Source organism: Carassius gibelio, chromosome A11 (assembly GCF_023724105.1).
Source record: "Carassius gibelio isolate Cgi1373 ecotype wild population from Czech Republic chromosome A11, carGib1.2-hapl.c, whole genome shotgun sequence".
Classification (NCBI taxonomy): Eukaryota; Metazoa; Chordata; class Actinopteri; order Cypriniformes; family Cyprinidae; genus Carassius; species Carassius gibelio.
Genome location: NC_068381.1, coordinates 26,513,364 through 26,541,019, shown reverse-complemented (window position 1 = coordinate 26,541,019; position 27,656 = coordinate 26,513,364). Strand labels below are relative to the sequence as shown.

At 46.3% G+C, this 27,656-nt stretch overlaps 24 non-coding genes across 24 annotated transcripts; 18 read left to right on the top strand and 6 right to left on the bottom strand.

The window, feature by feature from the left end:
* The first annotated feature begins 2,984 nt into the window (after positions 1-2,984).
* trnae-uuc (transfer RNA glutamic acid (anticodon UUC)) lies at positions 2,985-3,056 on the top strand. Its single transcript has one exon. It is a non-coding gene; the product is annotated as a tRNA-Glu (tRNA).
* Positions 3,057-3,453: 397 nt separating this feature from the next.
* trnae-cuc (transfer RNA glutamic acid (anticodon CUC)) lies at positions 3,454-3,525 on the bottom strand. Its single transcript has one exon. It is a non-coding gene; the product is annotated as a tRNA-Glu (tRNA).
* A 138-nt stretch (positions 3,526-3,663) lies between these two features.
* On the top strand, positions 3,664-3,736 carry trnar-acg (transfer RNA arginine (anticodon ACG)). The gene has a single exon. It is a non-coding gene; the product is annotated as a tRNA-Arg (tRNA).
* Positions 3,737-6,853: 3,117 nt separating this feature from the next.
* On the top strand, positions 6,854-6,925 carry trnae-uuc (transfer RNA glutamic acid (anticodon UUC)). The gene has a single exon. It is a non-coding gene; the product is annotated as a tRNA-Glu (tRNA).
* A 397-nt stretch (positions 6,926-7,322) lies between these two features.
* On the bottom strand, positions 7,323-7,394 carry trnae-cuc (transfer RNA glutamic acid (anticodon CUC)). Its single transcript has one exon. It is a non-coding gene; the product is annotated as a tRNA-Glu (tRNA).
* A 146-nt stretch (positions 7,395-7,540) lies between these two features.
* Positions 7,541-7,613, top strand: trnar-acg (transfer RNA arginine (anticodon ACG)). Its single transcript has one exon. It is a non-coding gene; the product is annotated as a tRNA-Arg (tRNA).
* A 1,224-nt stretch (positions 7,614-8,837) lies between these two features.
* On the top strand, positions 8,838-8,909 carry trnae-uuc (transfer RNA glutamic acid (anticodon UUC)). Its single transcript has one exon. It is a non-coding gene; the product is annotated as a tRNA-Glu (tRNA).
* A 1,975-nt stretch (positions 8,910-10,884) lies between these two features.
* trnae-uuc (transfer RNA glutamic acid (anticodon UUC)) lies at positions 10,885-10,956 on the top strand. The gene has a single exon. It is a non-coding gene; the product is annotated as a tRNA-Glu (tRNA).
* Positions 10,957-11,353: 397 nt separating this feature from the next.
* On the bottom strand, positions 11,354-11,425 carry trnae-cuc (transfer RNA glutamic acid (anticodon CUC)). Its single transcript has one exon. It is a non-coding gene; the product is annotated as a tRNA-Glu (tRNA).
* Positions 11,426-11,571: 146 nt separating this feature from the next.
* trnar-acg (transfer RNA arginine (anticodon ACG)) lies at positions 11,572-11,644 on the top strand. The gene has a single exon. It is a non-coding gene; the product is annotated as a tRNA-Arg (tRNA).
* A 1,224-nt stretch (positions 11,645-12,868) lies between these two features.
* Positions 12,869-12,940, top strand: trnae-uuc (transfer RNA glutamic acid (anticodon UUC)). The gene has a single exon. It is a non-coding gene; the product is annotated as a tRNA-Glu (tRNA).
* Positions 12,941-14,907: 1,967 nt separating this feature from the next.
* Positions 14,908-14,979, top strand: trnae-uuc (transfer RNA glutamic acid (anticodon UUC)). Its single transcript has one exon. It is a non-coding gene; the product is annotated as a tRNA-Glu (tRNA).
* A 615-nt stretch (positions 14,980-15,594) lies between these two features.
* On the top strand, positions 15,595-15,667 carry trnar-acg (transfer RNA arginine (anticodon ACG)). The gene has a single exon. It is a non-coding gene; the product is annotated as a tRNA-Arg (tRNA).
* Positions 15,668-16,891: 1,224 nt separating this feature from the next.
* Positions 16,892-16,963, top strand: trnae-uuc (transfer RNA glutamic acid (anticodon UUC)). The gene has a single exon. It is a non-coding gene; the product is annotated as a tRNA-Glu (tRNA).
* A 397-nt stretch (positions 16,964-17,360) lies between these two features.
* trnae-cuc (transfer RNA glutamic acid (anticodon CUC)) lies at positions 17,361-17,432 on the bottom strand. Its single transcript has one exon. It is a non-coding gene; the product is annotated as a tRNA-Glu (tRNA).
* Positions 17,433-17,562: 130 nt separating this feature from the next.
* Positions 17,563-17,635, top strand: trnar-acg (transfer RNA arginine (anticodon ACG)). Its single transcript has one exon. It is a non-coding gene; the product is annotated as a tRNA-Arg (tRNA).
* Positions 17,636-18,860: 1,225 nt separating this feature from the next.
* trnae-uuc (transfer RNA glutamic acid (anticodon UUC)) lies at positions 18,861-18,932 on the top strand. The gene has a single exon. It is a non-coding gene; the product is annotated as a tRNA-Glu (tRNA).
* A 579-nt stretch (positions 18,933-19,511) lies between these two features.
* Positions 19,512-19,584, top strand: trnar-acg (transfer RNA arginine (anticodon ACG)). The gene has a single exon. It is a non-coding gene; the product is annotated as a tRNA-Arg (tRNA).
* Positions 19,585-22,702: 3,118 nt separating this feature from the next.
* trnae-uuc (transfer RNA glutamic acid (anticodon UUC)) lies at positions 22,703-22,774 on the top strand. The gene has a single exon. It is a non-coding gene; the product is annotated as a tRNA-Glu (tRNA).
* A 560-nt stretch (positions 22,775-23,334) lies between these two features.
* On the top strand, positions 23,335-23,407 carry trnac-aca (transfer RNA cysteine (anticodon ACA)). The gene has a single exon. It is a non-coding gene; the product is annotated as a tRNA-Cys (tRNA).
* A 1,224-nt stretch (positions 23,408-24,631) lies between these two features.
* Positions 24,632-24,703, top strand: trnae-uuc (transfer RNA glutamic acid (anticodon UUC)). Its single transcript has one exon. It is a non-coding gene; the product is annotated as a tRNA-Glu (tRNA).
* Positions 24,704-25,021: 318 nt separating this feature from the next.
* Positions 25,022-25,093, bottom strand: trnae-cuc (transfer RNA glutamic acid (anticodon CUC)). The gene has a single exon. It is a non-coding gene; the product is annotated as a tRNA-Glu (tRNA).
* A 178-nt stretch (positions 25,094-25,271) lies between these two features.
* Positions 25,272-25,344, top strand: trnar-acg (transfer RNA arginine (anticodon ACG)). The gene has a single exon. It is a non-coding gene; the product is annotated as a tRNA-Arg (tRNA).
* A 2,026-nt stretch (positions 25,345-27,370) lies between these two features.
* trnae-cuc (transfer RNA glutamic acid (anticodon CUC)) lies at positions 27,371-27,442 on the bottom strand. The gene has a single exon. It is a non-coding gene; the product is annotated as a tRNA-Glu (tRNA).
* Between the last annotated feature and the right edge of the window lie 214 nt (positions 27,443-27,656).

The window sequence follows — 27,656 nt, the reverse complement described above, 5'->3', positions numbered from 1 at the left end:
TACTTTGAAGGGTGCAATGCCATGTGGTTTTGATGTCACAGGCTTGCCATTTTGAAGCCTTATCACTAATTGCCACCTGGGCATTGAGAATAATTTGTAATCTGCATTAAACTGAACGAGCGAATAATCAGCAATTTTGCGGATTAAAAGTTGGTCTCACTTTCATTATTAACCTCACAACATGTCAGTTTTGTACCTTGACAGACCGACGATAGGCAGTTTTTCCTCTAGATAACGGTTGCCATGTGTGTTTTCAGATGCATGACACAAGTATTTTCACCTGGACAAGACCTTAATTACCAGTTCGAGGTATAAATTCAGCAATCACAGGATTCTGGCCAAAAAACTGAACCATGTGTGAGTCAACAAACATGTCCCTTGAATGCATGCAACACTATATATTTCAGTAAACCGTCCCTTCGGATGATTCTTGTATTGCCAAATTATTATCACATTGTTACAGTCACACACCAAAAGCAACAGGCCACTACAAAACCCTGCGCCCACACTGGCCACATTTATGGAAAGTGGCCCACAAGCTTGTGGCCAGTTAAAGCTGGCCAGTTCCCATATGGTCTAGCAGTTAGGATTCCTGGTTTTCTCGTACGCAGCCAGGGGTTGACTCCAGTTTTTCCTCTAGATAAAGGTTGCTGTGTGTGTTTTCAAATGGATGACACGAGTATTTTCACTTGGACAAGAGCTTAATTACCAGTTTGAGGAATCAATTCTGCAATCACAGGAATCTGCCCAAATACACTGAACCCCCGGGTTGAGTGAAAAAACAGATTCCCTGAATGCATACAACACTATATAATTCAGAAAACCGTCCTTTTGGATAATTCTTGTTTTGCCAAATTAGTATCACATTGTTACAGTCACAGAACTAAAGCAACAGGCCACTACAAGGTCCTGCGCCCACGCTGACCACATGTATGGAAAGTGCGCCAGAAGCCCATGGCCAGTTTAAATTGTCCAAATCCCATATGGTCTTGCGGTTAGGATTCCTGGTTTTCACCCAGGCGGCCCGGGTTCAACTCCCGGTATGGGAATGCATGCTCCTTTTTGCTTCCCTCCTCAAAAATCCAGCAAATCTTCCTGCACCAGAAGTGACTTTTTGGCCAGCAGTAGAGCTACAGAACCCTGATATGTCGAGGTTCTGATCCAGCAAATCTTCCTGCACCAGAAGTGACTTTTTGGCCAGCAGTAGAGCTACAGAACCCTGATATGTCGAGGTTCTGACTAGATCTTAGCCCCTTCGATAGCTCAGCTGGTAGAGCGGAGGACTGTAGGTTGGAGTGTTGGCCATCCTTAGGTCGCTGGTTCAACTCTGGCTCGAAGGAGGTGTTTTTTTTCATGTTCCCACCAATTTTTTGGTTTGGAGCTGGCTTTCTCACAGCTGTCAGCAGAGCTTGAATTCGCAGTCCACAATTGGAAGGCAAAAGAGCTTTCCCTGACCGGGAATCGAACCCGGGCCGCGGGGGTGAGAGCGCCGAATCCTAACCACTAGACCACCAGGGAGGGCTGGTGGGCTGGTGGGCTGGAGGGCTGGAGGGCTGGTGGGCTGGTGGGCTGGAGGGCTGGTAGTCTGTTCTCCTGATAACAAGGTGAGAATGAGCAGACATCAATGCTTGCCACCGTCACATCGAAAACCAACAAGTCTGTAACAATCGGAGGTCTTTAGTATTGGTGGGCCAGTGGCGCAATGGATAACGCGTCTGACTACGGATCAGAAGATTCTAGGTTTGACTCCTGGCTGGATCGCTCTGTGTTTGTTTTTCTCCGGCTTATTTTGTTGTTGTGTTTTTTTTCTCCAAAGTCCAAAAGAAAAGGCAACTCTCTAGGCATTCTTCTATTTTTTCCAAAAAAGGCACATTCTGCACACCCATTCCGATGTCTAGGGGAGACACGGACATGCTTTGGTATTGCCATTCGTCTCACAAAATGCAGGCTGGTGGGCCAGTTGATTTTAGAATGAACAATTTCATCGCTACTCTGTAACCGCTTTACTACTTTGAAGGGTGCAATGCCATTTGGTTTTGATGTCACAGGCTTGCCATTTTGAAGCCTTATCACTAATTGCCACCTGGACATTGAGAATAATTTGTAATCTGCATTAAACTGAACGAGCGAATAATCAGCAATTTTGCGGATTAAAAGTTGGTCTCACTTTCATTATTAACCTCACAACATGTCAGTTTTGTACCTTGACAGACCGACGATAGGCAGTTTTTCCTCTAGATAACGGTTGCCGTGTGTGTTTTCAGATGCATGACACAAGTATTTTCACCTGGACAAGACCTTAATTACCAGTTCGAGGTATAAATTCAGCAATCACAGGATTCTGGCCAAAAAACTGAACCATGTGTGAGTCAACAAACATGTCCCTTGAATGCATGCAACACTATATATTTCAGTAAACCGTCCCTTCGGATGATTCTTGTATTGGCAAATTATTATCACATTGTTACAGTCACACACCAAAAGCAACAGGCCACTACAAAACCCTGCGCCCACACTGGCCACATTTATGGAAAGTGGCCCACAAGCTTGTGGCCAGTTAAAGCTGGCCAGTTCCCATATGGTCTAGCAGTTAGGATTCCTGGTTTTCTCGTACGCAGCCAGGGGTTGACTCCAGTTTTTCCTCTAGATAAAGGTTGCCGTGTGTGTTTTCAAATGGATGACTCGAGTATTTTCACTTGGACAAGAGCTTAATTACCAGTTTGAGGAATCAATTCTGCAATCACAGGAATCTGCCCAAATACACTGAACCCCCGGGTTGAGTGAAAAAACAGATTCCCTGAATGCATACAACACTATATAATTCAGAAAACCGTCCTTTTGGATAATTCTTGTTTTGCCAAATTATTATCACATTGTTACAGTCACAGAACTAAAGCAACAGGCCACTACAAGGTCCTGCGCCCACGCTGACCACATGTATGGAAAGTGCGCCAGAAGCCCATGGCCAGTTTAAAGTGTCCAAATCCCATATGGTCTAGCGGTTAGGATTCCTGGTTTTCACCCAGGCGGCCCGGGTTCAACTCCCGGTATGGGAATGCATGCTCCTTTTTGCTTCCCTCCTCAAAAATCCAGCAAATCTTCCTGCACCAGAAGTGACTTTTTGGCCAACAGTAGAGCTACAGAACCCTGATATGTCGAGGTTCTGATCCAGCAAATCTTCCTGCACCAGAAGTGACTTTTTGGCCAGCAGTAGAGCTACAGAACCCTGATATGTCGAGGTTCTGACTAGCCCTTAGCCCCTTCGATAGCTCAGCTGGTAGAGCGGAGGACTGTAGGTTGGAGTGTTGGCCATCCTTAGGTCGCTGGTTCAACTCCGGCTCGAAGGAGGTGTTTTTTTTCATGTTCCCACCAATTTTTTGGTTTGGAGCTGGCTTTCTCACAGCTGTCAGCAGAGCTTGAATTCGCAGTCCACAATTGGAAGGCAAAAGAGCTTTCCCTGACCGGGAATCGAACCCGGGCCGCGGCGGTGAGAGCGCCGAATCCTAACCACTAGACCACCAGGGAGGGATGGTGGGCTGGAGGGCTGGTGGGCTGGTAGTATGTTCTCCTGATAACAAGGTGAGAATGAGCAGACATCAATGCTTGCCACCGTCACATCGAAAACCAACAAGTCTGTAACAATCGGGGGTCTCTACTAATGGTGGGCCAGTGGCGCAATGGATAACGCGTCTGACTACGGATCAGAAGATTCTAGGTTCGACTCCTGGCTGGCTCGCTCTGTGCTTGCTTTTCTCCGGCTTATTTTGTTGTTGTGTTTTTTTTCTCCAAAGTCCAAAAGAAAAGGCAACTCTCTAGGCATTCTTCTATTTTTTCCAAAAAAAGGCACATTCTGCACACCCATTCCGATGTCTAGGGGAGACACGGACATGCTTTGGTATTGCCATTCGTCTCACAAAATGCAGGCTGGTGGGCCAGTTGATTCTAGAATGAACAATTTCATCGCTACTCTGTAACCGCTTTACTACTTTGAAGGGTGCAATGCCATGTGGTTTTGATGTCACAGGCTTGCCATTTTGAAGCCTTATCACTAATTGCCACCTGGGCATTGAGAATAATTTGTAATCCGCATTAAACTGAACGAGCGAATAATCAGCAATTTTGCGGATTAAAAGTTGGTCTCACTTTCATTATTAACCTCACAACATGTCAGTTTTGTACCTTGACAGACCGACGATAGGCAGTTTTTCCTCTAGATAACGGTTGCCATGTGTGTTTTCAGATGCATGACACAAGTATTTTCACCTGGACAAGACCTTAATTACCAGTTCGAGGTATAAATTCAGCAATCACAGGATTCTGGCCAAAATACTGAACCATGTGTGAGTCAACAAACATGTCCCTTGAATGCATGCAACACTATATATTTCAGTAAACCGTCCCTTCGGATGATTCTTGTATTGCCAAATTATTATCACATTGTTACAGTCACACACCAAAAGCAACAGGCCACTACAAAACCCTGCGCCCACACTGGCCACATTTATGGAAAGTGGCCCACAAGCTTGTGGCCAGTTAAAGCTGGCCAGTTCCCAAATGGTCTAGCAGTTAGGATTCCTGGTTTTCTCGTACGCAGCCAGGGGTTGACTCCAGTTTTTCCTCTAGATAAAGGTTGCCGTGTGTGTTTTCAAATGGATGACACGAGTATTTTCACTTGGACAAGAGCTTAATTACCAGTTTGAGGAATCAATTCTGCAATCACAGGAATCTGCCCAAATACACTGAACCCCCGGGTTGAGTGAAAAAACAGATTCCCTGAATGCATACAACACTATATAATTCAGAAAACCGTCCTTTTGGATAATTCTTGTTTTGCCAAATTATTATCACATTGTTACAGTCACAGAACTAAAGCAACAGGCCACTACAAGGTCCTGCGCCCACGCTGACCACATGTATGGAAAGTGCGCCAGAAGCCCATGGCCAGTTTAAAGTGTCCAAATCCCATATGGTCTAGCGTTAGGATTCCTGGTTTTCACCCAGGCGGCCCGGGTTCAACTCCCGGTATGGGAATGCATGCTCCTTTTTGCTTCCCTCCTCAAAAATCCAGCAAATCTTCCTGCACCAGAAGTGACTTTTTGGCCAGCAGTAGAGCTACAGAACCCTGATATGTCGAGGTTCTGATCCAGCAAATCTTCCTGCACCAGAAGTGACTTTTTGGCCTGCAGTAGAGCTACAGAACCCTGATATGTTGAGGTTCTGACTAGCCCTTAGCCCCTTCGATAGCTCAGCTGGTAGAGCGGAGGACTGTAGGTTGGAGTGTTGGCCATCCTTAGGTCGCTGGTTCAACTCCGGCTCGAAGGAGGTGTTTTTTTCATGTTCCCACCAATGTTTTGGCTTGGAGCTGGCTTTCTCACAGCTGTCAGCAGAGCTTTAATTCGCAGTCCACAATTGGAAGGCAAAAGAGCTTTCCCTGACCGGGAATCGAACCTGGGCCGCTGCGGTGAGAGTGCCGAATCCTAACCACTAGACCACCAGGGAGGGATGGAGGGCTGGAGGGCTCGTGGGCTGTAACAATCGGGGGTCTTTACTATTGGTGGGCTAGTGGTGCAATGGATAACGCCTCTGACTACGGATCAGAAGATTCTAGGTTCGACTCCTGGCTGGCTCGCTCTGTGCTTGTTTTTCTCCGGATTATTTTGTTGTTGTGTTTTTTTTCTCCAAAGTCCAAAAGAAAAGGCAACTCTCTAGGCATTCTTCTATTTTTTCCAAAAAAAGGCACATTCTGCACACCCATTCCGATGTCTAGGGGAGACACGGACATGCGTTGGTATTGCCATTCGTCTCACAAAATGCAGGCTGGTGGGCCAGTTGATTCTAGAATGAACAATTTCATCGCTACTCTGTAACCGCTTTACTACTTTGAAGGGTGCAATGCCATGTGGTTTTGATGTCACAGGCTTGCCATTTTGAAGCCTTATCACTAATTGCCACCTGGGCATTGAGAATAATTTGTAATCTGCATTAAACTGAACGAGCGAATAATCAGCAATTTTGCGGATTAAAAGTTGGTCTCACTTTCATTATTAACCTCACAACATGTCAGTTTTGTACCTTGACAGACCGACGATAGGCAGTTTTTCCTCTAGATAACGGTTGCCATGTGTGTTTTCAGATGCATGACACAAGTATTTTCACCTGGACAAGACCTTAATTACCAGTTCGAGGTATAAATTCAGCAATCACAGGATTCTGGCCAAAAAACTGAACCATGTGTGAGTCAACAAACATGTCCCTTGAATGCATGCAACACTATATATTTCAGTAAACCGTCCCTTCGGATGATTCTTGTATTGCCAAATTATTATCACATTGTTACAGTCACACACCAAAAGCAACAGGCCACTACAAAACCCTGCGCCCACACTGGCCACATTTATGGAAAGTGGCCCACAAGTTTGTGGCCAGTTAAAGCTGGCCAGTTCCCATATGGTCTAGCAGTTAGGATTCCTGGTTTTCTCGTACGCAGCCAGGGGTTGACTCCAGTTTTTCCTCTAGATAAAGGTTGCCGTGTGTGTTTTCAAATGGATGACACGAGTATTTTCACTTGGACAAGAGCTTAATTACCAGTTTGAGGAATCAATTCTGCAATCACAGGAATCTGCCCAAATACACTGAACCCCCGGGTTGAGTGAAAAAACAGATTCCCTGAATGCATACAACACTATATAATTCAGAAAACCGTCCTTTTGGATAATTCTTGTTTTGCCAAATTATTATCACATTGTTACAGTCACAGAACTAAAGCAACAGGCCACTACAAGGTCCTGCGCCCACGCTGACCACATGTATGGAAAGTGCGCCAGAAGCCCATGGCCAGTTTAAAGTGTCCAAATCCCATATGGTCTAGCGGTTAGGATTCCTGGTTTTCACCCAGGCGGCCCGGGTTCAACTCCCGGTATGGGAATGCATGCTCCTTTTTGCTTCCCTCCTCAAAAATCCAGCAAATCTTCCTGCACCAGAAGTGACTTTTTGGCCAACAGTAGAGCTACAGAACCCTGATATGTCGAGGTTCTGATCCAGCAAATCTTCCTGCACCAGAAGTGACTTTTTGGCCAGCAGTAGAGCTACAGAACCCTGATATGTCGTGGTTCTGACTAGCCCTTAGCCCCTTCGATAGCTCAGCTGGTAGAGCGGAGGACTGTAGGTTGGAGTGTTGGCCATCCTTAGGTCGCTGGTTCAACTCCGGCTCGAAGGAGGTGTTTTTTTTCATGTTCCCACCAATTTTTTGGTTTGGAGCTGGCTTTCTCACAGCTGTCAGCAGAGCTTGAATTCGCAGTCCACAATTGGAAGGCAAAAGAGCTTTCCCTGACCGGGAATCGAACCCGGGCCGCGGCGGTGAGAGCGCCGAATCCTAACCACTAGACCACCAGGGAGGGATGGTGGGCTGGAGGGCTGGTGGGCTGGTGGGCTGGTAGTATGTTCTCCTGATAACAAGGTGAGAATGAGCAGACATCAATGCTTGCCACCGTCACATCGAAAACCAACAAGTCTGTAACAATCGGGGGTCTCTACTAATGGTGGGCCAGTGGCGCAATGGATAACGCGTCTGACTACGGATCAGAAGATTCTAGGTTCGACTCCTGGCTGGCTCGCTCTGTGCTTGTTTTTCTCCGGCTTATTTTGTTGTTGTGTTTTTTTTCTCCAAAGTCCAAAAGAAAAGGCAACTCTCTAGGCATTCTTCTATTTTTTCCAAAAAAAGGCACATTCTGCACACCCATTCCGATGTCTAGGGGAGACACGGACATGCTTTGGTATTGTCATTCGTCTCACAAAATGCAGGCTGGTGGGCCAGTTGATTCTAGAATGAACAATTTCATCGCTACTCTGTAACCGCTTTACTACTTTGAAGGGTGCAATGCCATGTGGTTTTGATGTCACAGGCTTGCCATTTTGAAGCCTTATCACTAATTGCCACCTGGGCATTGAGAATAATTTGTAATCTGCATTAAACTGAACGAGCGAATAATCAGCAATTTTGCGGATTAAAAGTTGGTCTCACTTTCATTATTAACCTCACAACATGTCAGTTTTGTACCTTGACAGACCGACGATAGGCAGTTTTTCCTCTAGATAACGGTTGCCATGTGTGTTTTCAGATGCATGACACAAGTATTTTCACCTGGACAAGACCTTAATTACCAGTTCGAGGTATAAATTCAGCAATCACAGGATTCTGGCCAAAAAACTGAACCATGTGTGAGTCAACAAACATGTCCCTTGAATGCATGCAACACTATATATTTCAGTAAACCGTCCCTTCGGATGATTCTTGTATTGCCAAATTATTATCACATTGTTACAGTCACACACCAAAAGCAACAGGCCACTACAAAACCCTGCGCCCACACTGGCCACATTTATGGAAAGTGGCCCACAAGCTTGTGGCCAGTTAAAGCTGGCCAGTTCCCATATGGTCTAGCAGTTAGGATTCCTGGTTTTCTCGTACGCAGCCAGGGGTTGACTCCAGTTTTTCCTCTAGATAAAGGTTGCTGTGTGTGTTTTCAAATGGATGACACGAGTATTTTCACTTGGACAAGAGCTTAATTACCAGTTTGAGGAATCAATTCTGCAATCACAGGAATCTGCCCAAATACACTGAACCCCCGGGTTGAGTGAAAAAACAGATTCCCTGAATGCATACAACACTATATAATTCAGAAAACCGTCCTTTTGGATAATTCTTGTTTTGCCAAATTATTATCACATTGTTACAGTCACAGAACTAAAGCAACAGGCCACTACAAGGTCCTGCGCCCACGCTGACCACATGTATGGAAAGTGCGCCAGAAGCCCATGGCCAGTTTAAATTGTCCAAATCCCATATGGTCTAGCGGTTAGGATTCCTGGTTTTCACCCAGGCGGCCCGGGTTCAACTCCCGGTATGGGAATGCATGCTCCTTTTTGCTTCCCTCCTCAAAAATCCAGCAAATCTTCCTGCACCAGAAGTGACTTTTTGGCCAGCAGTAGAGCTACAGAACCCTGATATGTCGAGGTTCTGATCCAGCAAATCTTCCTGCACCAGAAGTGACTTTTTGGCCAGCAGTAGAGCTACAGAACCCTGATATGTCGAGGTTCTGACTAGATCTTAGCCCCTTCGATAGCTCAGCTGGTAGAGCGGAGGACTGTAGGTTGGAGTGTTGGCCATCCTTAGGTCGCTGGTTCAACTCTGGCTCGAAGGAGGTGTTTTTTTTCATGTTCCCACCAATTTTTTGGTTTGGAGCTGGCTTTCTCACAGCTGTCAGCAGAGCTTGAATTCGCAGTCCACAATTGGAAGGCAAAAGAGCTTTCCCTGACCGGGAATCGAACCCGGCCCCCGGCGGTGAGAGCGCCGAATCCTAACCACTAGACCACCAGGGAGGGCTGGTGGGCTGGAGGGCTGGTGGGCTGGAGGGCTGGTGGGCTGGTGGGCTGGTGGGCTGGAGGGCTGGAGGGCTGGTGGGCTGGTGGGCTGGAGGGCTGGTAGTCTGTTCTCCTGATAACAAGGTGAGAATGAGCAGACATCAATGCTTGCCACCGTCACATCGAAAACCAACAAGTCTGTAACAATCGGAGGTCTTTAGTATTGGTGGGCCAGTGGCGCAATGGATAACGCGTCTGACTACGGATCAGAAGATTCTAGGTTTGACTCCTGGCTGGATCGCTCTGTGTTTGTTTGTCTCCGGCTTATTTTGTTGTTGTGTTTTTTCTCTCCAAAGTCCAAAAGAAAAGGCAACTCTCTAGGCATTCTTCTATTTTTTCCAAAAAAGGCACATTCTGCACACCCATTCCGATGTCTAGGGGAGACACGGACATGCTTTGGTATTGCCATTCGTCTCACAAAATGCAGGCTGGTGGGCCAGTTGATTCTAGAATGAACAATTTCATCGCTACTCTGTAACCGCTTTACTACTTTGAAGGGTGCAATGCCATTTGGTTTTGATGTCACAGGCTTGCCATTTTGAAGCCTTATCACTAATTGCCACCTGGACATTGAGAATAATTTGTAATCTGCATTAAACTGAACGAGCGAATAATCAGCAATTTTGCGGATTAAAAGTTGGTCTCACTTTCATTATTAACCTCACAACATGTCAGTTTTGTACCTTGACAGACCGACGATAGGCAGTTTTTCCTCTAGATAACGGTTGCCATGTGTGTTTTCAGATGCATGACACAAGTATTTTCACCTGGACAAGACCTTAATTACCAGTTCGAGGTATAAATTCAGCAATCACAGGATTCTGGCCAAAAAACTGAACCATGTGTGAGTCAACAAACATGTCCCTTGAATGCATGCAACACTATATATTTCAGTAAACCGTCCCTTCGGATGATTCTTGTATTGCCAAATTATTATCACATTGTTACAGTCACACACCAAAAGCAACAGGCCACTACAAAACCCTGCGCCCACACTGGCCACATTTATGGAAAGTGGCCCACAAGCTTGTGGCCAGTTAAAGCTGGCCAGTTCCCATATGGTCTAGCAGTTAGGATTCCTGGTTTTCTCGTACGCAGCCAGGGGTTGACTCCAGTTTTTCCTCTAGATAAAGGTTGCCGTGTGTGTTTTCAAATGGATGACACGAGTATTTTCACTTGGACAAGAGCTTAATTACCAGTTTGAGGAATCAATTCTGCAATCACAGGAATCTGCCCAAATACACTGAACCCCCGGGTTGAGTGAAAAAACAGATTCCCTGAATGCATACAACACTATATAATTCAGAAAACCGTCCTTTTGGATAATTCTTGTTTTGCCAAATTATTATCACATTGTTACAGTCACAGAACTAAAGCAACAGGCCACTACAAGGTCCTGCGCCCACGCTGACCACATGTATGGAAAGTGCGCCAGAAGCCCATGGCCAGTTTAAAGTGTCCAAATCCCATATGGTCTAGCGGTTAGGATTCCTGGTTTTCACCCAGGCGGCCCGGGTTCAACTCCCGGTATGGGAATGCATGCTCCTTTTTGCTTCCCTCCTCAAAAATCCAGCAAATCTTCCTGCACCAGAAGTGACTTTTTGGCCAACAGTAGAGCTACAGAACCCTGATATGTCGAGGTTCTGATCCAGCAAATCTTCCTGCACCAGAAGTGACTTTTTGGCCAGCAGTAGAGCTACAGAACCCTGATATGTCGTGGTTCTGACTAGCCCTTAGCCCCTTCGATAGCTCAGCTGGTAGAGCGGAGGACTGTAGGTTGGAGTGTTGGCCATCCTTAGGTCGCTGGTTCAACTCCGGCTCGAAGGAGGTGTTTTTTTTCATGTTCCCACCAATTTTTTGGTTTGGAGCTGGCTTTCTCACAGCTGTCAGCAGAGCTTGAATTCGCAGTCCACAATTGGAAGGCAAAAGAGCTTTCCCTGACCGGGAATCGAACCCGGGCCGCGGCGGTGAGAGCGCCGAATCCTAACCACTAGACCACCAGGGAGGGATGGTGGGCTGGAGGGCTGGTGGGCTGGTGGGCTGGTAGTATGTTCTCCTGATAACAAGGTGAGAATGAGCAGACATCAATGCTTGCCACCGTCACATCGAAAACCAACAAGTCTGTAACAATCGGGGGTCTCTACTAATGGTGGGCCAGTGGCGCAATGGATAACGCGTCTGACTACGGATCAGAAGATTCTAGGTTCGACTCCTGGCTGGCTCGCTCTGTGCTTGTTTTTCTCCGGCTTATTTTGTTGTTGTGTTTTTTTTCTCCAAAGTCCAAAAGAAAAGGCAACTCTCTAGGCATTCTTCTATTTTTTCCAAAAAAAGGCACATTCTGCACACCCATTCCGATGTCTAGGGGAGACACGGACATGCTTTGGTATTGTCATTCGTCTCACAAAATGCAGGCTGGTGGGCCAGTTGATTCTAGAATGAACAATTTCATCGCTACTCTGTAACCGCTTTACTACTTTGAAGGGTGCAATGCCATGTGGTTTTGATGTCACAGGCTTGCCATTTTGAAGCCTTATCACTAATTGCCACCTGGGCATTGAGAATAATTTGTAATCTGCATTAAACTGAACGAGCGAATAATCAGCAATTTTGCGGATTAAAAGTTGGTCTCACTTTCATTATTAACCTCACAACATGTCAGTTTTGTACCTTGACAGACCGACGATAGGCAGTTTTTCCTCTAGATAACGGTTGCCATGTGTGTTTTCAGATGCATGACACAAGTATTTTCACCTGGACAAGACCTTAATTACCAGTTCGAGGTATAAATTCAGCAATCACAGGATTCTGGCCAAAAAACTGAACCATGTGTGAGTCAACAAACATGTCCCTTGAATGCATGCAACACTATATATTTCAGTAAACCGTCCCTTCGGATGATTCTTGTATTGCCAAATTATTATCACATTGTTACAGTCACACACCAAAAGCAACAGGCCACTACAAAACCCTGCGCCCACACTGGCCACATTTATGGAAAGTGGCCCACAAGCTTGTGGCCAGTTAAAGCTGGCCAGTTCCCATATGGTCTAGCAGTTAGGATTCCTGGTTTTCTCGTACGCAGCCAGGGGTTGACTCCAGTTTTTCCTCTAGATAAAGGTTGCTGTGTGTGTTTTCAAATGGATGACACGAGTATTTTCACTTGGACAAGAGCTTAATTACCAGTTTGAGGAATCAATTCTGCAATCACAGGAATCTGCCCAAATACACTGAACCCCCGGGTTGAGTGAAAAAACAGATTCCCTGAATGCATACAACACTATATAATTCAGAAAACCGTCCTTTTGGATAATTCTTGTTTTGCCAAATTATTATCACATTGTTACAGTCACAGAACTAAAGCAACAGGCCACTACAAGGTCCTGCGCCCACGCTGACCACATGTATGGAAAGTGCGCGAGAAGCCCATGGCCAGTTTAAATTGTCCAAATCCCATATGGTCTAGCGGTTAGGATTCCTGGTTTTCACCCAGGCGGCCCGGGTTCAACTCCCGGTATGGGAATGCATGCTCCTTTTTGCTTCCCTCCTCAAAAATCCAGCAAATCTTCCTGCACCAGAAGTGACTTTTTGGCCAGCAGTAGAGCTACAGAACCCTGATATGTCGAGGTTCTGATCCAGCAAATCTTCCTGCACCAGAAGTGACTTTTTGGCCAGCAGTAGAGCTACAGAACCCTGATATGTCGAGGTTCTGACTAGATCTTAGCCCCTTCGATAGCTCAGCTGGTAGAGCGGAGGACTGTAGGTTGGAGTGTTGGCCATCCTTAGGTCGCTGGTTCAACTCTGGCTCGAAGGAGGTGTTTTTTTTCATGTTCCCACCAATTTTTTGGTTTGGAGCTGGCTTTCTCACAGCTGTCAGCAGAGCTTGAATTCGCAGTCCACAATTGGAAGGCAAAAGAGCTTTCCCTGACCGGGAATCGAACCCGGCCCCCGGCGGTGAGAGCGCCGAATCCTAACCACTAGACCACCAGGGAGGGCTGGTGGGCTGGAGGGCTGGTGGGCTGGAGGGCTGGTGGGCTGGTGGGCTGGTGGGCTGGAGGGCTGGAGGGCTGGTGGGCTGGAGGGCTGGTAGTCTGTTCTCCTGATAACAAGGTGAGAATGAGCAGACATCAATGCTTGCCACCGTCACATCGAAAACCAACAAGTCTGTAACAATCGGAGGTCTTTAGTATTGGTGGGCCAGTGGCGCAATGGATAACGCGTCTGACTACGGATCAGAAGATTCTAGGTTTGACTCCTGGCTGGATCGCTCTGTGTTTGTTTGTCTCCGGCTTATTTTGTTGTTGTGTTTTTTCTCTCCAAAGTCCAAAAGAAAAGGCAACTCTCTAGGCATTCTTCTATTTTTTCCAAAAAAGGCACATTCTGCACACCCATTCCGATGTCTAGGGGAGACACGGACATGCTTTGGTATTGCCATTCGTCTCACAAAATGCAGGCTGGTGGGCCAGTTGATTCTAGAATGAACAATTTCATCGCTACTCTGTAACCGCTTTACTACTTTGAAGGGTGCAATGCCATTTGGTTTTGATGTCACAGGCTTGCCATTTTGAAGCCTTATCACTAATTGCCACCTGGACATTGAGAATAATTTGTAATCTGCATTAAACTGAACGAGCGAATAATCAGCAATTTTGCGGATTAAAAGTTGGTCTCACTTTCATTATTAACCTCACAACATGTCAGTTTTGTACCTTGACAGACCGACGATAGGCAGTTTTTCCTCTAGATAACGGTTGCCATGTGTGTTTTCAGATGCATGACACAAGTATTTTCACCTGGACAAGACCTTAATTACCAGTTCGAGGTATAAATTCAGCAATCACAGGATTCTGGCCAAAAAACTGAACCATGTGTGAGTCAACAAACATGTCCCTTGAATGCATGCAACACTATATATTTCAGTAAACCGTCCCTTCGGATGATTCTTGTATTGCCAAATTATTATCACATTGTTACAGTCACACACCAAAAGCAACAGGCCACTACAAAACCCTGCGCCCACACTGGCCACATTTATGGAAAGTGGCCCACAAGCTTGTGGCCAGTTAAAGCTGGCCAGTTCCCATATGGTCTAGCAGTTAGGATTCCTGGTTTTCTCGTACGCAGCCAGGGGTTGACTCCAGTTTTTCCTCTAGATAAAGGTTGCCGTGTGTGTTTTCAAATGGATGACTCGAGTATTTTCACTTGGACAAGAGCTTAATTACCAGTTTGAGGAATCAATTCTGCAATCACAGGAATCTGCCCAAATACACTGAACCCCCGGGTTGAGTGAAAAAACAGATTCCCTGAATGCATACAACACTATATAATTCAGAAAACCGTCCTTTTGGATAATTCTTGTTTTGCCAAATTATTATCACATTGTTACAGTCACAGAACTAAAGCAACAGGCCACTACAAGGTCCTGCGCCCACGCTGACCACATGTATGGAAAGTGCGCCAGAAGCCCATGGCCAGTTTAAAGTGTCCAAATCCCATATGGTCTAGCGGTTAGGATTCCTGGTTTTCACCCAGGCGGCCCGGGTTCAACTCCCGGTATGGGAATGCATGCTCCTTTTTGCTTCCCTCCTCAAAAATCCAGCAAATCTTCCTGCACCAGAAGTGACTTTTTGGCCAACAGTAGAGCTACAGAACCCTGATATGTCGAGGTTCTGATCCAGCAAATCTTCCTGCACCAGAAGTGACTTTTTGGCCAGCAGTAGAGCTACAGAACCCTGATATGTCGAGGTTCTGACTAGCCCTTAGCCCCTTCGATAGCTCAGCTGGTAGAGCGGAGGACTGTAGGTTGGAGTGTTGGCCATCCTTAGGTCGCTGGTTCAACTCCGGCTCGAAGGAGGTGTTTTTTTTCATGTTCCCACCAATTTTTTGGTTTGGAGCTGGCTTTCTCACAGCTGTCAGCAGAGCTTGAATTCGCAGTCCACAATTGGAAGGCAAAAGAGCTTTCCCTGACCGGGAATCGAACCCGGGCCGCGGCGGTGAGAGCGACGAATCCTAACCACTAGACCACCAGGGAGGGATGGTGGGCTGGAGGGCTGGTGGGCTGGTGGGCTGGTAGTATGTTCTCCTGATAACAAGGTGAGAATGAGCAGACATCAATGCTTGCCACCGTCACATCGAAAACCAACAAGTCTGTAACAATCGGGGGTCTCTACTAATGGTGGGCCAGTGGCGCAATGGATAACGCGTCTGACTACGGATCAGAAGATTCTAGGTTCGACTCCTGGCTGGCTCGCTCTGTGCTTGCTTTTCTCCGACTTATTTTGTTGTTGTGTTTTTTTTCTCCAAAGTCCAAAAGAAAAGGCAACTCTCTAGGCATTCTTCTATTTTTTCCAAAAAAAGGCACATTCTGCACACCCATTCCGATGTCTAGGGGAGACACGGACATGCTTTGGTATTGCCATTCGTCTCACAAAATGCAGGCTGGTGGGCCAGTTGATTCTAGAATGAACAATTTCATCGCTACTCTGTAACCGCTTTACTACTTTGAAGGGTGCAATGCCATGTGGTTTTGATGTCACAGGCTTGCCATTTTGAAGCCTTATCACTAATTGCCACCTGGGCATTGAGAATAATTTGTAATCTGCATTAAACTGAACGAGCGAATAATCAGCAATTTTGCGGATTAAAAGTTGGTCTCACTTTCATTATTAACCTCACAACATGTCAGTTTTGTACCTTGACAGACCGACGATAGGCAGTTTTTCCTCTAGATAACGGTTGCCATGTGTGTTTTCAGATGCATGACACAAGTATTTTCACCTGGACAAGACCTTAATTACCAGTTCGAGGTATAAATTCAGCAATCACAGGATTCTGGCCAAAATACTGAACCATGTGTGAGTCAACAAACATGTCCCTTGAATGCATGCAACACTATATATTTCAGTAAACCGTCCCTTCGGATGATTCTTGTATTGCCAAATTATTATCACATTGTTACAGTCACACACCAAAAGCAACAGGCCACTACAAAACCCTGCGCCCACACTGGCCACATTTATGGAAAGTGGCCCACAAGCTTGTGGTCAGTTAAAGCTGGCCAGTTCCCATATGGTCTAGCAGTTAGGATTCCTGGTTTTCTCGTACGCAGCCAGGGGTTGACTCCAGTTTTTCCTCTAGATAAAGGTTGCCATGTGTGTTTTCAAATGGATGACTCGAGTATTTTCACTTGGACAAGAGCTTAATTACCAGTTTGAGGAATCAATTCTGCAATCACAGGAATCTGCCCAAATACACTGAACCCCCGGGTTGAGTGAAAAAACAGATTCCCTGAATGCATACAACACTATATAATTCAGAAAACCGTCCTTTTGGATAATTCTTGTTTTGCCAAATTATTATCACATTGTTACAGTCACAGAACTAAAGCAACAGGCCACTACAAGGTCCTGCGCCCACGCTGACCACATGTATGGAAAGTGCGCCAGAAGCCCATGGCCAGTTTAAAGTGTCCAAATCCCATATGGTCTAGCGGTTAGGATTCCTGGTTTTCACCCAGGCGGCCCGGGTTCAACTCCCGGTATGGGAATGCATGCTCCTTTTTGCTTCCCTCCTCAAAAATCCAGCAAATCTTCCTGCACCAGAAGTGACTTTTTGGCCAACAGTAGAGCTACAGAACCCTGATATGTCGAGGTTCTGATCCAGCAAATCTTCCTGCACCAGAAGTGACTTTTTGGCCAGCAGTAGAGCTACAGAACCCTGATATGTCGAGGTTCTGACTAGCCCTTAGCCCCTTCGATAGCTCAGCTGGTAGAGCGGAGGACTGTAGGTTGGAGTGTTGGCCATCCTTAGGTCGCTGGTTCAACTCCGGCTCGAAGGAGGTGTTTTTTTTCATGTTCCCACCAATTTTTTGGTTTGGAGCTGGCTTTCTCACAGCTGTCAGCAGAGCTTGAATTCGCAGTCCACAATTGGAAGGCAAAAGAGCTTTCCCTGACCGGGAATCGAACCCGGGCCGCGGCGGTGAGAGCGCCGAATCCTAACCACTAGACCACCAGGGAGGGATGGTGGGCTGGTGGGCTGGTAGTATGTTCTCCTGATAACAAGGTGAGAATGAGCAGACATCAATGCTTGCCACCGTCACATCGAAAACCAACAAGTCTGTAACAATCGGGGGTCTCTACTAATGGTGGGCCAGTGGCGCAATGGATAACGCGTCTGACTACGGATCAGAAGATTCTAGGTTCGACTCCTGGCTGGCTCGCTCTGTGCTTGTTTTTCTCCGGCTTATTTTGTTGTTGTGTTTTTTTTCTCCAAAGTCCAAAAGAAAAGGCAACTCTCTAGGCATTCTTCTATTTTTTCCAAAAAAAGGCACATTCTGCACACCCATTCCGATGTCTAGGGGAGACACGGACATGCTTTGGTATTGCCATTCGTCTCACAAAATGCAGGCTGGTGGGCCAGTTGATTCTAGAATGAACAATTTCATCGCTACTCTGTAACCGCTTTACTACTTTGAAGGGTGCAATGCCATGTGGTTTTGATGTCACAGGCTTGCCATTTTGAAGCCTTATCACTAATTGCCACCTGGACATTGAGAATAATTTGTAATCTGCATTAAACTGAACGAGCGAATAATCAGCAATTTTGCGGATTAAAAATTGGTCTCACTTTCATTATTAACCTCACAACATGTCAGTTTTGTACCTTGACAGACCGACGATAGGCAGTTTTTCCTCTAGATAACGGTTGCCATGTGTGTTTTCAGATGCATGACACAAGTATTTTCACCTGGACAAGACCTTAATTACCAGTTCGAGGTATAAATTCAGCAATCACAGGATTCTGGCCAAAAAACTGAACCATGTGTGAGTCAACAAACATGTCCCTTGAATGCATGCAACACTATATATTTCAGTAAACCGTCCCTTCGGATGATTCTTGTATTGCCAAATTATTATCACATTGTTACAGTCACACACCAAAAGCAACAGGCCACTACAAAACCCTGCGCCCACACTGGCCACATTTATGGAAAGTGGCCCACAAGCTTGTGGCCAGTTAAAGCTGGCCAGTTCCCATATGGTCTAGCAGTTAGGATTCCTGGTTTTCTCGTACGCAGCCAGGGGTTGACTCCAGTTTTTTCTCTAGATAAAGGTTGCCGTGTGTGTTTTCAAATGGATGACACGAGTATTTTCACTTGGACAAGAGCTTAATTACCAGTTTGAGGAATCAATTCTGCAATCACAGGAATCTGCCCAAATACACTGAACCCCCGGGTTGAGTGAAAAAAACAGATTCCCTGAATGGATACAACACTATATAATTCAGAAAACCGTCCTTTTGGATAATTCTTGTTTTGCCAAATTATTATCACATTGTTACAGTCACAGAACTAAAGCAACAGGCCACTACAAGGTCCTGCGCCCACGCTGACCACATGTATGGAAAGTGCGCCAGAAGCCCATGGCCAGTTTAAAGTGTCCAAATCCCATATGGTCTAGCGGTTAGGATTCCTGGTTTTCACCCAGGCGGCCCGGGTTCAACTCCCGGTATGGGAATGCATGCTCCATTTTGCTTCCCTCCTCAAAAATCCAGCAAATCTTCCTGCACCAGAAGTGACTTTTTGGCCAGCAGTAGAGCTACAGAACTCTGATATGTCGAGGTTCTGACTAGCCCTTAGCCCCTTCGATAGCTCAGCTGGTAGAGCGGAGGACTGTAGGTTGGAGTGTTGGCCATCCTTAGGTCGCTGGTTCAACTCCGGCTCGAAGGAGGTGTTTTTTTTCATGTTCCCACCAATTTTTTGGTTTGGAGCTGGCTTTCTCACAGCTGTCAGCAGAGCTTGAATTCGCAGACCACAATTGGAAGGCAAAAGAGCTTTCCCTGACCGGGAATCGAACCCGGGCCTCGGCGGTGAGAGCCACTAGACCACCAGGGAGGGATGGTGGACTGGAGGGCTCGTGGGCTGGTGGGCTGGTGGGCTGGTGGGCTGGTGGGCTGGAGGACTGGTGGGCTGGTGGGCTGGAGGGCTGGTAGTCTGTTCTCCTGATAACAAGGTGAGAATGAGCAGACATCAATGCTTGCCACCGTCACATCGAAAACCAACAAGTCTGTAACAATCGGGGGTCTCTACTAATGGTGGGCCAGTGGCGCAATGGATAACGCGTCTGACTACGGATCAGAAGATTCTAGGTTCGACTCCTGGCTGGCTCGCTCTGTGCTTGCTTTTCTCCGGCTTATTTTGTTGTTGTGTTTTTTTTCTCCAAAGTCCAAAAGAAAAGGCAACTCTCTAGGCATTCTTCTATTTTTTCCAAAAAAAGGCACATTCTGCACACCCATTCCGATGTCTAGGGGAGACACGGACATGCTTTGGTATTGCCATTCGTCTCACAAAATGCAGGCTGGTGGGCCAGTTGATTCTAGAATGAACAATTTCATCGCTACTCTGTAACCGCTTTACTACTTTGAAGGGTGCAATGCCATGTGGTTTTGATGTCACAGGCTTGCCATTTTGAAGCCTTATCACTAATTGCCACCTGGGCATTGAGAATAATTTGTAATCTGCATTAAACTGAACGAGCGAATAATCAGCAATTTTGCGGATTAAAAGTTGGTCTCACTTTCATTATTAACCTCACAACATGTCAGTTTTGTACCTTGACAGACCGACGATAGGCAGTTTTTCCTCTAGATAATGGTTGCCATGTGTGTTTTCAGATGCATGACACAAGTATTTTCACCTGGACAAGACCTTAATTACCAGTTCGAGGTATAAATTCAGCAATCACAGGATTCTGGCCAAAATACTGAACCATGTGTGAGTCAACAAACATGTCCCTTGAATGCATGCAACACTATATATTTCAGTAAACCGTCCCTTCGGATGATTCTTGTATTGCCAAATTATTATCACATTGTTACAGTCACACACCAAAAGCAACAGGCCACTACAAAACCCTGCGCCCACACTGGCCACATTTATGGAAAGTGGCCCACAAGCTTGTGGCCAGTTAAAGCTGGCCAGTTCCCATATGGTCTAGCAGTTAGGATTCCTGGTTTTCTCGTACGCAGCCAGGGGTTGACTCCAGTTTTTTCTCTAGATAAAGGTTGCCGTGTGTGTTTTCAAATGGATGACACGAGTATTTTCACTTGGACAAGAGCTTAATTACCAGTTTGAGGAATCAATTCTGCAATCACAGGAATCTGCCCAAATACACTGAACCCCCGGGTTGAGTGAAAAAAACAGATTCCCTGAATGGATACAACACTATATAATTCAGAAAACCGTCCTTTTGGATAATTCTTGTTTTGCCAAATTATTATCACATTGTTACAGTCACAGAACTAAAGCAACAGGCCACTACAAGGTCCTGCGCCCACGCTGACCACATGTATGGAAAGTGCGCCAGAAGCCCATGGCCAGTTTAAAGTGTCCAAATCCCATATGGTCTAGCGTTAGGATTCCTGGTTTTCACCCAGGCGGCCCGGGTTCAACTCCCGGTATGGGAATGCATGCTCCTTTTTGCTTCCCTCCTCAAAAATCCAGCAAATCTTCCTGCACCAGAAGTGACTTTTTGGCCAGCAGTAGAGCTACAGAACCCTGATATGTTGAGGTTCTGATCCAGCAAATCTTCCTGCACCAGAAGTGACTTTTTGGCCTGCAGTAGAGCTACAGAACCCTGATATGTTGAGGTTCTGACTAGCCCTTAGCCCCTTCGATAGCTCAGCTGGTAGAGCGGAGGACTGTAGGCTGGAGTGTTGGCCATCCTTAGGTCGCTGGTTCAACTCCGGCTCGAAGGAGGTGTTTTTTTCATGTTCCCACCAATGTTTTGGTTGGAGCTGGCTTTCTCACAGCTGTCAGCAGAGCTTTAATTCGCAGTCCACAATTGGAAGGCAAAAGAGCTTTCCCTGACCGGGAATCGAACCTGGGCCGCTGCGGTGAGAGTGCCGAATCCTAACCACTAGACCACCAGGGAGGGATGGAGGGCTGGAGGGCTCGTGGGCTGTAACAATCGGGGTTCTTTACTATTGGTGGGCTAGTGGCGCAATGGATAACACGTCTGACTACGGATCAGAAGATTCTAGGTTCGACTCCTGGCTGGCTCGCTCTGTGCTTGTTTTTCTCCGGCTTATTTTGTTGTTGTGTTTTTTTTTCTCCAAAGTCCAAAAGAAAAGGCAACTCTCTAGGCATTCTTCTATTTTTTCCAAAAAAAGGCACATTCTGCACACCCATTCCGATGTCTAGGGGAGACACGGACATGCGTTGGTATTGCCATTCGTCTCACAAAATGCAGGCTGGTGGGCCAGTTGATTCTAGAATGAACAATTTCATCGCTACTCTGTAACCGCTTTACTACTTTGAAGGGTGCAATGCCATGTGGTTTTGATGTCACAGGCTTGCCATTTTAAAGCCTTATCACTAATTGCCACCTGGGCATTGAGAATAATTTGTAATCTGCATTAAACTGAATGAGCGAATAATCAGCAATTTTGCGGATTAAAAGTTGGTCTCACTTTCATTATTAACCTCACAACATGTCAGTTTTGTACCTTGACAGACCGACGATAGGCAGTTTTTCCTCTAGATAACGGTTGCCATGTGTGTTTTCAGATGCATGACACAAGTATTTTCACCTGGACAAGACCTTAATTACCAGTTCGAGGTATAAATTCAGCAATCACAGGATTCTGGCCAAAAAACTGAACCATGTGTGAGTCAACAAACATGTCCCTTGAATGCATGCAACACTATATATTTCATTAAACCGTCCCTTCGGATGATTCTTGTATTGCCAAATTATTATCACATTGTTACAGTCACACACCAAAAGCAACAGGCCACTACAAAACCCTGCGCCCACACTGGCCACATTTATGGAAAGTGGCCCACAAGTTTGTGGCCAGTTAAAGCTGGCCAGTTCCCATATGGTCTAGCAGTTAGGATTCCTGGTTTTCTCGTACGCAGCCAGGGGTTGACTCCAGTTTTTCCTCTAGATAAAGGTTGCCGTGTGTGTTTTCAAATGGATGACACGAGTATTTTCACTTGGACAAGAGCTTAATTACCAGTTTGAGGAATCAATTCTGCAATCACAGGAATCTGCCCAAATACACTGAACCCCCGGGTTGAGTGAAAAAACAGATTCCCTGAATGCATACAACACTATATAATTCAGAAAACCGTCCTTTTGGATAATTCTTGTTTTGCCAAATTATTATCACATTGTTACAGTCACAGAACTAAAGCAACAGGCCACTACAAGGTCCTGCGCCCACGCTGACCACATGTATGGAAAGTGCGCCAGAAGCCAATGGCCAGTTTAAAGTGTCCAAATCCCATATGGTCTAGCGGTTAGGATTCCTGGTTTTCACCCAGGCGGCCCGGGTTCAACTCCCGGTATGGGAATGTATGCTCCTTTTTGCTTCCCTCCTCAAAAATCCAGCAAATCTTCCTGCACCAGAAGTGACTTTTTGGCCAACAGTAGAGCTACAGAACCCTGATATGTCGAGGTTCTGACTAGCTCTTAGCCCCTTCGATAGCTCAGCTGGTAGAGCGGAGGACTGTAGGTTGGAGTGTTGGCCATCCTTAGGTCACTGGTTCAACTCCGGCTCGAAGGAGGTGTTTTTTTTCATGTTCCCACCAATTTTTTGGTTTGGAGCTGGCTTTCTCACAGCTGTCAGCAGAGCTTGAATTCGCAGTCCACAATTGGAAGGCAAAAGAGCTTTCCCTGAACGGGAATCGAACCCGGGCCGCGGCCGTGAGAGCGCCGAATCCTAACCACTAGACCACCAGGGAGGGCTGGTGGGCTGGAGGGCTGGTGGGCTGGTGGGCTGGAGGGCTGGTGGGCTGGTGGGCTGGTAGTATGTTCTCCTGATAACAAGGTGAGAATGAGCAGACATCAGTGCTTGCCACCGTCACATCGAAAACCAACAAGTCTGTAACAATCGGGGGTCTCTACTAATGGTGGGCCAGTGGCGCAATGGATAACGCGTCTGGCTACAGATCAGAAGATTCTAGGTTCGACTCCTGGCTGGCTCGCTCTGTGCTTGTTTTTCTCCGGCTTATTTTGTTGTTGTGTTTTTTTTCTCCAAAGTCCAAAAGAAAAGGCAACTCTCTAGGCATTCTTCTATTTTTTCCAAAAAAAGGCACATTCTGCACACCCATTCCGATGTCTAGGGGAGACACGGACATGCTTTGGTATTGCCATTCGTCTCACAAAATGCAGGCTGGTGGGCCAGTTGATTCTAGAATGAACAATTTCATCGCTACTCTGTAACCGCTTTACTACTTTGAAGGGTGCAATGCCATGTGGTTTTGATGTCACAGGCTTGCCATTTTGAAGCCTTATCACTAATTGCCACCTGGGCATTGAGAATAATTTGTAATCTGCATTAAACTGAACGAGCGAATAATCAGCAATTTTGCGGATTAAAAGTTGGTCTCACTTTCATTATTAACCTCACAACATGTCAGTTTTGTACCTTGACAGACCGACGATAGGCAGTTTTTCCTCTAGATAACGGTTGCCATGTGTGTTTTCAGATGCATGACACAAGTATTTTCACCTGGACAAGACCTTAATTACCAGTTCGAGGTATAAATTCAGCAATCACAGGATTCTGGCCAAAATACTGAACCATGTGTGAGTCAACAAACATGTCCCTTGAATGCATGCAACACTATATATTTCAGTAAACCGTCCCTTCGGATGATTCTTGTATTGCCAAATTATTATCACATTGTTACAGTCACACACCAAAAGCAACAGGCCACTACAAAACCCTGCGCCCACACTGGCCACATTTATGGAAAGTGGCCCACAAGCTTGTGGCCAGTTAAAGCTGGCCAGTTCCCATATGGTCTAGCAGTTAGGATTCCTGGTTTTCTCGTACGCAGCCAGGGGTTGACTCCAGTTTTTCCTCTAGATAAAGGTTGCCGTGTGTGTTTTCAAATGGATGACACGAGTATTTTCACTTGGACAAGAGCTTAATTACCAGTTTGAGGAATCAATTCTGCAATCACAGGAATCTGCCCAAATACACTGAACCCCCGGGTTGAGTGAAAAAACAGATTCCCTGAATGCATACAACACTATATAATTCAGAAAACCGTCCTTTTGGATAATTCTTGTTTTGCCAAATTATTATCACATTGTTACAGTCACAGAACTAAAGCAACAGGCCACTACAAGGTCCTGCGCCCACGCTGACCACATGTATGGAAAGTGCGCCAGAAGCCCATGGCCAGTTTAAAGTGTCCAAATCCCATATGGTCTAGCGGTTAGGATTCCTGGTTTTCACCCAGGCGGCCCGGGTTCAACTCCCGGTATGGGAATGCATGCTCCTTTTTGCTTCCCTCCTCAAAAATCCAGCAAATCTTCCTGCACCAGAAGTGACTTTTTGGCCAACAGTAGAGCTACAGAACCCTGATATGTCGAGGTTCTGACTAGCCCTTAGCCCCTTCGATAGCTCAGCTGGTAGAGCGGAGGACTGTAGGTTGGAGTGTTGGCCATCCTTAGGTCGCTGGTTCAACTCCGGCTCGAAGGAGGTGTTTTTTTTCATGTTCCCACCAATTTTTTGGTTTGGAGCTGGCTTTCTCACAGCTGTCAGCAGAGCTTGAATTCGCAGTCCACAATTGGAAGGCAAAAGAGCTTTCCCTGACCGGGAATCGAACCCGGGCCGCGGCGGTGAGAGCGCCGAATCCTAACCACTAGACCACCAGGGAGGGCTGGTGGGCTGGAGGGCTGGTGGGCTGCTGGGCTGGTGGGCTGGAGGGCTGGTGGGCTGGTGGGCTGGTAGTATGTTCTCCTGATAACAAGGTGAGAATGAGCAGACATCAATGCTTGCCACCGTCACATCGATAACCAACAAGTCTGTAACAATCGGGGGTCTCTACTAATGGTGGGCCAGTGGCGCAATGGATAACGCGTCTGACTACGGATCAGAAGATTCTAGGTTCGACTCCTGGCTGGCTCGCTCTGTGCTTGTTTTTCTCCGGCTTATTTTGTTGTTGTGTTTTTTTTCTCCAAAGTCCAAAAGAAAAGGCAACTCTCTAGGCATTCTTCTATTTTTTCCAAAAAAAGGCACATTCTGCACACCCATTCCGATGTCTAGGGGAGACACGGACATGCTTTGGTATTGCCATTCGTCTCACAAAATGCAGGCTGGTGGGCCAGTTGATTCTAGAATGAACAATTTCATCGCTACTCTGTAACCGCTTTACTACTTTGAAGGGTGCAATGCCATGTGGTTTTGATGTCACAGGCTTGCCATTTTGAAGCCTTATCACTAATTGCCACCTGGGCATTGAGAATAATTTGTAATCTGCATTAAACTGAACGAGCGAATAATCAGCAATTTTGCGGATTAAAAGTTGGTCTCACTTTCATTATTAACCTCACAACATGTCAGTTTTGTACCTTGACAGACCGACGATAGGCAGTTTTTCCTCTAGATAACGGTTGCCATGTGTGTTTTCAGATGCATGACACAAGTATTTTCACCTGGACAAGACCTTAATTACCAGTTCGAGGTATAAATTCAGCAATCACAGGATTCTGGCCAAAATACTGAACCATGTGTGAGTCAACAAACATGTCCCTTGAATGCATGCAACACTATATATTTCAGTAAACCGTCCCTTCGGATGATTCTTGTATTGCCAAATTATTATCACATTGTTACAGTCACACACCAAAAGCAACAGGCCACTACAAAACCCTGCGCCCACACTGGCCACATTTATGGAAAGTGGCCCACAAGCTTGTGGCCAGTTAAAGCTGGCCAGTTCCCATATGGTCTAGCAGTTAGGATTCCTGGTTTTCTCGTACGCAGCCAGGGGTTGACTCCAGTTTTTCCTCTAGATAAAGGTTGCCGTGTGTGTTTTCAAATGGATGACACGAGTATTTTCACTTGGACAAGAGCTTAATTACCAGTTTGAGGAATCAATTCTGCAATCACAGGAATCTGCCCAAATACACTGAACCCCCGGGTTGAGTGAAAAAACAGATTCCCTGAATGCATACAACACTATATAATTCAGAAAACCGTCCTTTTGGATAATTCTTGTTTTGCCAAATTATTATCACATTGTTACAGTCACAGAACTAAAGCAACAGGCCACTACAAGGTCCTGTGCCCACGCTGACCACATGTATGGAAAGTGGCCCACAAGCTTGTGGCCAGTTAAAGCTGGCCAGTTCCCATATGGTCTAGCAGTTAGGATTCCTGGTTTTCTCGTACGCAGCCAGGGGTTGACTCCAGTTTTTCCTCTAGATAAAGGTTGCCGTGTGTGTTTTCAAATGGATGACACGAGTATTTTCACTTGGACAAGAGCTTAATTACCAGTTTGAGGAATCAATTCTGCAATCACAGGAATCTGCCCAAATACACTGAACCCCCGGGTTGAGTGAAAAAACAGATTCCCTGAATGCATACAACACTATATAATTCAGAAAACCGTCCTTTTGGATAATTCTTGTTTTGCCAAATTATTATCACATTGTTACAGTCACAGAACTAAAGCAACAGGCCACTACAAGGTCCTGCGCCCACGCTGACCACATGTATGGAAAGTGCGCCAGAAGCCCATGGCCAGTTTAAAGTGTCCAAATCCCATATGGTCTAGCGGTTAGGATTCCTGGTTTTCACCTAGGCGGCCCGGGTTCAACTCCCGGTATGGGAATGCATGCTCCTTTTTGCTTCCCTCCTCAAAAATCCAGCAAATCTTCCTGCACCAGAAGTGACTTTTTGGCCAACAGTAGAGCTACAGAACCCTGATATGTCGAGGTTCTGTCTAGCCCTTAGCCCCTTCGATAGCTCAGCTGGTAGAGCGGAGGACTGTAGGTTGGAGTGTTGGCCATCCTTAGGTCGCTGGTTCAACTCCGGCTCGAAGGAGGTGTTTTTTTTCATGTTCCCACCAATTTTTTGGTTTGGAGCTGGCTTTCTCACAGCTGTCAGCAGAGCTTGAATTCGCAGTCCACAATTGGAAGGCAAAAGAGCTTTCCCTGACCGGGAATCGAACCCGGGCCGCGGCGGTGAGAGCGCCGAATCCTAACCACTAGACCACCAGGGAGGGCTGGTGGGCTGGTGGGCTGGAGGGCTGGTGGGCTGGAGGGCTGGTGGGCTGGTGGGCTGGTGGGCTGGTAGTATGTTCTCCTGATAACAAGGTGAGAATGAGCAGACATCAATGCTTGCCACCGTCACATCGAAAACCAACAAGTCTGTAACAATCGGGGGTCTCTACTAATGGTGGGCCAGTGGCGCAATGGATAACGCGTCTGACTACG